Below are 8,446 nucleotides of genomic sequence, written 5' to 3'. Positions count from 1 at the left end.
AACGGTGCATATATTTCACGTATTTTATATTTCTAGGTGGAACCCATACTCCAGATTACTCAGTACAGACTTATAAAATGAAGTATATTCTGTATACAGCAATTTCTCCAGTGATGGTCTGAGTAGTAGACTGTATGTCTGTCTGAAAAAAATGTTTTTCATTCCTGAAGAACAAGCTAGCAGGCTGGAATAGTCTAGATTTTCCATTTTCTTTTTCTTCCTTTGGTACGTTGAAGAATTTTACCTGTATGTCTTCTATCATCTCACATTGCAGACAGTTGTTTTTTAAATTTTTTCGAAGTTTTGTTATTATAAAGGTGATGTACAGAAGGATTACAGTTACGTAAGTCAGGTAATAAGTACATTTCTTTTTGAACACTGTCATTTCTTTCCTCACAATTTTCCCCTGCTCTCATCACCCACAAATTGTATAGTTCATTTTCAACATAGTGTCTACTGAGTACCATGGCTACATTTGTTCACCCTTTTTTCCACCATTTCTGAACCTCACCTTACCCTTCCAAAGACATGAAAAATGAACACACAAGCAAAAAAACAAAAACAACAATGAAAAACCTTGTTTCCATATCTTGGAGTTCATTTTGATATACATTATTTTATATGATTAGAGGCACATAGGCATTGCACCTTTGTGTTCCTCCCCTAAGAGTCTCCTTCTGTGGTCTCACTAGTGTCCTATATAATTTATCATGTTCCAGGGTATTTTTAGCTCTGTCTTCCACATATGAGTGAGAATATGTGCCATTTTTCTCTCTTGGCTTCGCTTACTTAACATGATTTGTTCTAGAGCCATCCATTTCCTTGCAATTGACATAATATTATTCTTTCTAATGGATGTATAAAATTCCATGGTGTATAGATACCAAATTTTTTTGATTCATTCATTTATCTTGGGGCATCTGGGCTGTTTCCATAACTTGGCTATTCTGAATAGTGCAGCAATGAACATGAATGTGCAAGTATCTTCATGTATCCTGGCTAGTGATGTTCTGGGTAGATGCCTAGGAGTGGTATGGCTGAGTCATAGTGAAGATCCATGTTTAGCTTTTTGAGGAACCTCTAGACTGCTGTCCAGAGTGGTTGTATTAGTTTACATTCCCACCAACAGTGCAGTAGGGTTCCTTTTCCCCACATCCATGCCAACATTTCACATTCACAATGTTGACCAGTCTAACTGAGGTGAGATGGAATCTCAGGGTTGTATTGATTTGCATTTCCTTTATGGCCAGGGATAATGAACATTTCCTCATGTGTTTCTTTGCCATTCTTACCTCTTCTGAGAAGACTCCCCTTAGTTCGTTTGCCTATTTAGTGATTGACTTACTAGTTTTTGGAGGACTAATTTCTTGAGCTCCTTGTTTATTTTGGATATTAAGCCTTTGTCAGATGTTTTGCTGGTAAAGATATTCTTGCAGTATAATTTCTTTTTTTGGATGGGGCTTAAACTCAGGGCCTGAGCTCTGTCCCTGTGCTTTTTTTTTTTTTTTGCTCTTTTTGGAGATAAAAATCTCAAGGGGAATTTTCTTCCCAGGATGGCTTTGGACCTTCATCTTCAGATTTCAGTATCTTGAGTAGCTAGGATTATAGGTGTGAGCCACCAGTGTCCAGCAATTTCATTTCTTTTTATGGATGGCCTTTTATTCTAATAATCTTCCACGATTCTACTCTTGGGTTTTCAGTTTCACTCAGATTTGTTTAGTTGTAGTTTCTTTTTATTAATTATTTTTAGTTGTTTGAAGAGGTTTCAATCTCTTAGATTAGATTTGGTTTTATTTTTCTTGCATTTTCTATTTGTGGGCTCATACCTCCCCTTTTGGAAATTTAAATGTAGCTGCATGTTGGAATCATGGAGATGCCCGGGTTCCACCCACAGTGACTGCGGGATAATTGGTCTAAGGCAGTACCTCAAGCATTAGGATTTTTTCAGTTCCCTAAGTATAGCCTAGGCTGCAAGACACCAGTGTAGTTCTGTGTTAAATACAGCGTGTCAAGTTAAAAATGTGAGGGGTAGTGACACTGGAAATGATAAGCTAGGGATACTTGGAGGTACATTTTAGAGTAAACTCATCTGAACTTAGAGACTTCAGCCTGAAAGTGAAGGAAGAAGAGCCACAAGTGCCTTCATTTTTCTATTTTAGGAAAATAAGTGGATGTGTGTTTTCTTAAGCAAAACAAGAATGCAGAGACGTGAGCAGGTGAAGTCAATGAGCTTTGGTTGTTGAGGTGGAGGTGTGCAAGCACGTGGATATTTGAGTCTGGATGACTGAGTGTGCATGTGGATGCCATCAGCATATGGTAGAAATCTGTGGGAATGGATGAGACTACCTAGGGAGCATATTCTGGGAAAACATAGTCTAAGGTTTACAGAGAAGGTGATATAACTAAGGTTATATCTTAGTTTAAACTATTTCACTGTAGGTCTGAGTGCACATGCCTGTAATACTTGCTACTTAGGAGGCTGAGATCTGAGGATCACAATTTGAAGCCAGTTCAGCAGGGAAGTCCATGAGACTGTTTATCTCTAATTAACTACCAAAAGCCCAGGAGTAGCTGTGACTCAAGTGGTCGAGTGCTAGCCATGAGCAAAAAAGTTCAGGGATAATGCCCAGGCACTGAATTTAGGACCCAGAACTAGCACCAAAAAAGAAAATAAAACCAAGCTGGGCGCTGGTGGCTCACGCCTGTAATCCTAGCTACTCAGGAGGCTGAGATCTGAGGATCGCGGTTCAAAGCCAGGCCGGGCAGGAGAGACCGTGAGACTCCTATCTCCAATAAACCACCAGGAAACCGGAAGTGGCGCTGTAGCTCAAGTGGTAGAGCACTCGCCTTGAGCTGAAGAGCTGAGGGACAGCACCCAGGCCCAGAGTTCAAGCCCCACGACCGACAAAAAAAAAAAAAAAAAAAAGAAAGAAAATAAAACCAATCACTGTATACTAATAGCTCACAAAGTATCTTTAAGGAAGTCTGATTGTGTACCTGGTCCCCTACCGGGAGTGAGGAGAGCTGGGAACAGTGCAAGGACTTTGAAAGCAAGGTGGAAATTTGGACACCAATGAAGAGTAGATAGGAGCTTATGAGGGATGGAGAATTGCTAGTGTTGAAGCCATTGAGGACCCAGGTGGAAGTTCAGGTCAGTTACTTGCAGAAGAGCCGACATGGTTTTGCCATGGCTAAGTGGACTCTGCAGCTCAGGAGTATATTCAGCCCTGAGAGGTGAGGGAGACTGACTGTAGTTGGGATTTATGGGTCGGTCACCTTGTCCCAAGGTATGTGAAAGGGAATAGGAGACTTCTATCAAGAGATCATGTGAGACATCATGGGATGTCAGAGGGGAATCACTGTTTTATGGAAAGATGGAAAGTGTGGAGTTTGCAGGTGGAGAGGAATGTAGAACAATTCTAGATCCTGATGAGCTTGAACAAGTGATCTAAGTAACTGTTTAGTTTTCTGAAGTAGGGGAAGAGGACTAGCAGTGGAATAGACACATATAGTTCTGGGGTGACCAGATGTTCATATTAATACTGGTGTCACCTGGAATAATCTCAAGATTGGGTAGAAAGAGTGAAATGAGGTAATTTTCCAGGTGACCTTGTTCTTTCGGAATTTTAATTGGAATCCTTTTCCTTCTCTGATTAAATTCCTTTTAAGGTATATATCATTAGTCTAGGCATTCCCAAGTTTTACTACAATATGTCAAAGTAAACCTTGTTCAAAGACATTTTGTTGTGGGGAAGCACTATTGAGGTTTGAACTCCAGGCCTTACACTTGCTACCAATTAAACCATGCCCTAGTCATGTTTTGGCCCATGCCAACTCAGACTCTACAAATTCTTTTGTATCTGCCTCCCATGTAGGTGAAATTTTATGCTGTTACTTTCAGCAGGCAGGGCCCCCATAGCCCTTTTGACTCAGTAGCCTACGAAGACCACCAGGCTTGCAGCCCTGAAGGAGGTAAAGCCTGCTTATTGCAAATTACAGCTCAGGGCAAACAAGGCCTACCAGTGTTGCAGCTCCATTCTGCTGTGGCCTCCTTGGGTTTGTGTCTCAAGAGTTTGATGAAGTCCAGGACAATGAAAGATAAATGTGAAGCTCTTTATTCTGAAAAGATGTATCTAGCTTGAAAGCTGCTGTTACTATTGCCACTCTGCCAATCATCCATCCTTTCTTCCCCAGAAGGGTTCTTTGTGTCTCTATCTCTGAATCTAGAGTTTTTTGATTTTGTTTTGTCATGGGGCTTGAACTCAAGCCCTTGATGTTGTCCCTGAGCTTCTTTGGCTCAAGGCTAGTCATCTACTACTTTGAACTACAGGTTTACTTCTGTTTTTTGTTTTTCTTTTTGTTGGTTAATTGGAAGTAAGAGTCTCATGGACTTTGCTGCCCTGGCTGGCTTGAAACCATGGTCCTCAGATTTCAGCCTCCTGAGTAGCTAAGATTTCAGGTGTGAGCCATGTTCCCTCCTCCAGCTCTAGGAGTTCTTATATCCTGGGTTGTGTTCTGATTGGTTGATCCTATTATAATTAGGTGTTTGGGAGTTGGGTCACACAAAAGTCTGAGTAGTTATTAATTCCTAATCAGGACACTAAAACTAGACGAGGCTAGGGAAGGGCAGAGGAAAGATGTGGTGAAACAATGTCTTTTGCATCTGGTTTTGGCCTTCTTGGCCAAGATGCTATCCCAGGGCCTTAGTCCTAGTTAATTTTCTCCTTTAGTACCAACAAACTTGGCTTATTGGTTGAGATGGAGAGATGGGTCCTACCAACTTTTGTTCCAGCATGGCTTCAAACTGCTTTCTCTTCCTGATCTCTGCCTCCTGAGATTGCTGAGTAGATGGGCTCACAGGCATCTGCCACCACTGCTTACCCCTCAAAGACATTTTTTAAATTCTTGGCAATTTCCTTTCTATCGTTGTTTCTAGTATTCTTTTGCTTACTATCACTATTCTTTTTTTACTAAAATTCTTCCAAGAGATCATTAGCCTTTTGTTTCTGTTTCCTGAACATCCTTTAGCTGTTCTCTGTTGTACTATAGTCTAGGATGACACAACTTCATCTTCCTGAGAATATTAATTACACTTTTAAAGTTTTACACCTATTGACCTCTGGTTATGAGCACTGCCTGCCATGCTTCTTGGAGCTGAGTGCAAACACTAATCACTCACACAGGAGTAGATATTGAGCTGTCTACTCAGACTTAAGTCGAAAAGAAGTAGAAGTATGGAAGGGTTGGAGACCTAGCACCTTCCACAGGACCCAGCAGGTCATTTGCCTTAGGAATTTTCAGCTCTGGGCATTAGGTGACCCTGAGCTTAGAATGTCCCTGGTTTTACTTTTAGCAAATTTTCTTCTTGCATGTTTCAAGCTGTAGTTTCCATCTACCTATTTGTTCTGAAGTTTTTTCTTCCTTTCAGAAAATCCTTCTGTGTCTGCTACAAGTTCTTATTCTGGTACACTTCTTTCTTTTCACTGTAGTTGTGGATTTCTTTTCTTTTCCTTCCTTCCTTTCTTTCTTCCTTCCTTCCTTTCTCTCTCTCTCTCTCTCTCTCTCTTTCTTTTCTTTTCTCTCTTTTTTTTCTTTTGTCATGGGGCTTGAACTCTGTGCCTAGGCGCTGCCCCTCAGCTCAAGGCTAGCGCGCTACCACTTGAGCCACTATGCCACTTCCGGTTTTCTGAGTGGTTTATTGGAAATAGGAGTCTCACAGACTTTCCTGCCCAGGCTATCTCAGCCTCCTGAGTAGCTAGGATTACAGGCGTGAGCCACCAGCGCCCAGACTGGATTCCTTTTCTTTAAAAAAAAATTCCTGTTACTTTTATGGAATTGTACTAGGAGGAAGAAACCACACCTTGCCTAGTTTGCTGGTTTAATTCAACCTTTCCCAACACATTTTGTTTTATTTTATCTTATTGCTTTGCTGAGGATTGAGCCCTGGGAAGCAAGAGCTTTACTTCCAACCTCTCTTGCCCCTTTTCTTTTGTACTGGTACAGGTACTGAACTCAGAGCTCTCCCTCAGCTTTTTCACTCATGACTCGCACTCCATTTGGGGCATTTTGCTGGTTAATTGGAGATAAGAGCCTCTTGGATTTATTTGCCCAAGCTGACTTTGAACTGTGATTTTCATAAAATCTCCTGAGTAACTAGGATTACAGTTGTGAACCACTGATTCCTGGCTCACTACTTTTTTATATCATAAAATTATCTCCTTAATCATCTATCTTTCTTTGCATTTCAGAGATTTACATTTAGTTAAGACCTGAGATATATTGGTTAAGACAACAGTGTCCTACTGGCTCTCAAAAAAAATTGGAAAACATTGTCCAAAAAGAAATGTTCTTTTTACCTGACTTATGTAACTGTAATCCTTCTGTATATCACCTTTATAATAACTACAAAATATTGGAACATAGCAAACATCCCCACCTCTCCACTCCACACAGTTGAAACATCCATACTTCATTGCCAGCAAGTGTTCCAGCATCTGCTCCTGTGTGATTCCTTTCCTTTTATCTGGAGAACTTGTCATCTTTGGCTGTGATTTACAAGATAGACTTTTCTAGGCTATGTTAACTGTTCTGAAGACAATGTTGTTAGGTATCAGCTTTGGCAGACCAGATAGATAACAATGTGTCTTGGCAAGACGGGGCTATTGATGAGTCTCGTGTCAAAATGGATTGCCATATATAGGTGATTTTTCCCTTTCACTGTTTCCCTGTTTTCCTTTTTTTTGGGGGGGGGGGTCCGGTCGTGGGGCCTGAACTCTGGGCCTGGGCGCTGTCCCTCAGCTCTTCAGCTCAAGGCTAGCACTCTACCACTTGAGCCACAGCTTCACAGCCACTCCACTTCCGGCTTTTTTCTTATGTGGTGCTGAGGAATCGAACCCAGGGCCTCAGTCATGCAAGGCAAGTGCTCTACTACTGAGCCACCTTCCCAGCCCCCCCACTTTTTTAAAACCAGGATTTTCATGAACAAGAGACAATTTGACTCTAAATCATATTTGCTGTAGCAGCTATGTCCTCCTCTCTTTTTGGATGGAGGATTTGTACCTGCCAGTTCTGTGGCTTCCCCAAAGATGTCCTTAAAAGTGATGAGCACTGGGGAATATGCTGCCATTTAAAAGCAATCTTTTTAGGGGCTGGGAAGATGGCTCAGTGGTAGAGTGCTTGCCTTGCATGCATAAGACCCTGGGTTCAATTCCTAAGTACTACATAAGCAGAAAAAGCCAGAAGTGGTGTTATGGCTCAAGAGGTAGAGCACTAGCCTTGAACTGAAGAGCTGAGGGACAGTGCCCTGGCCCAGAGTTCAGGCCCCATGACCAACACCACCACCAACAAAAACAACAAAAACGATCCTTCTGATTGCTGTTCTGAAAACAGTAAACTCACTCAACTCCTACTGTGCTTCCATGAGACTTTCATTTACAAGGTTCACCTCTCCTTTAGAAACACTTTTTGAGGAAATTTGCAACCAGGGCCAATTCAATAGTGATGAGCAATAAATGGAAGAACCTAAGTGCTAAGTCCATTTTTTGGGGAGAAGTCTCTCAAATACATTCCCTAGGACATTGTGTTATCCAATGAAACTCATTCCTATTCCCTTTATAGTCATCACATGTCATTCCCGGATCTTTTGGGAATGTCTGAACAGCCAAAATATGACAGTGGTGGTTCTACTTCAAACAGAATCTGCTTGCACAAAAGCTTGGGATTTTTCCAGCGGGACATCACAGCCAAACAACATGCTACTCCATCATCTTGAGGTTAGGTGGGTAGGCCTCCCTTGCCTCTGCACATTTTGCCTTTGCAGACTGACACATTGAAGATGAACCTTAGAGCTGCTCATAAAGACAAATCTGTGGAATTTCCAGTGCCCCTCAACTTAGTGCATGTCAAGTCCTGCCTGTCCAAGAGAAAGTAAGTCAGTACATGTCAAAGCAAGTCTTTCCAGAATATATGTAAAATTCATCCAAACACTCAGTCCAGGACTTTGCCCCTCCTGAATAAAGTAGTGATAAATAAATGCTTGATGTTTTTCTCTGACTTTCAAATGACTACTTGTTTTCATAAGTATATAACTTGGCTGGAGTGTTCAGACTGTCTGCTATAAGAAGACATTAATCCTTAAAAACTCAATGGCTTTGTATAGTGAGGTTTATTTTACATGGCATAGACAGCCTGGATCACGGGAGGACTGTGTTTCATGGCCTGTGGTTACCTCACTAGGAGCATACAGCCCTATTTATGGTGAGATGAAAAAAAGGAAGGGGTCTAGACCATTCACCTACTTCCTTCTGCTTGAGCTCAGAAGTGATGTGCTGTAGTTTTGCTCTGTTCTGTGACCAGGATTCATCCTGGATGATTTAACTGTGTATGTGGGGGGGGGGGGGGGGGGGGGGGGGGGGGATTAGCAGTCTTGTCTCTGGAAGGAAAGAAT

The sequence above is a fragment of the Dipodomys spectabilis genome, unplaced genomic scaffold (assembly GCF_019054845.1).
Source record: "Dipodomys spectabilis isolate Male_0828 unplaced genomic scaffold, ASM1905484v1 ptg000094l, whole genome shotgun sequence".
NCBI classification, from domain to species: Eukaryota; Metazoa; Chordata; class Mammalia; order Rodentia; family Heteromyidae; genus Dipodomys; species Dipodomys spectabilis.
Note: the sequence above shows the minus strand (reverse complement) of the source record.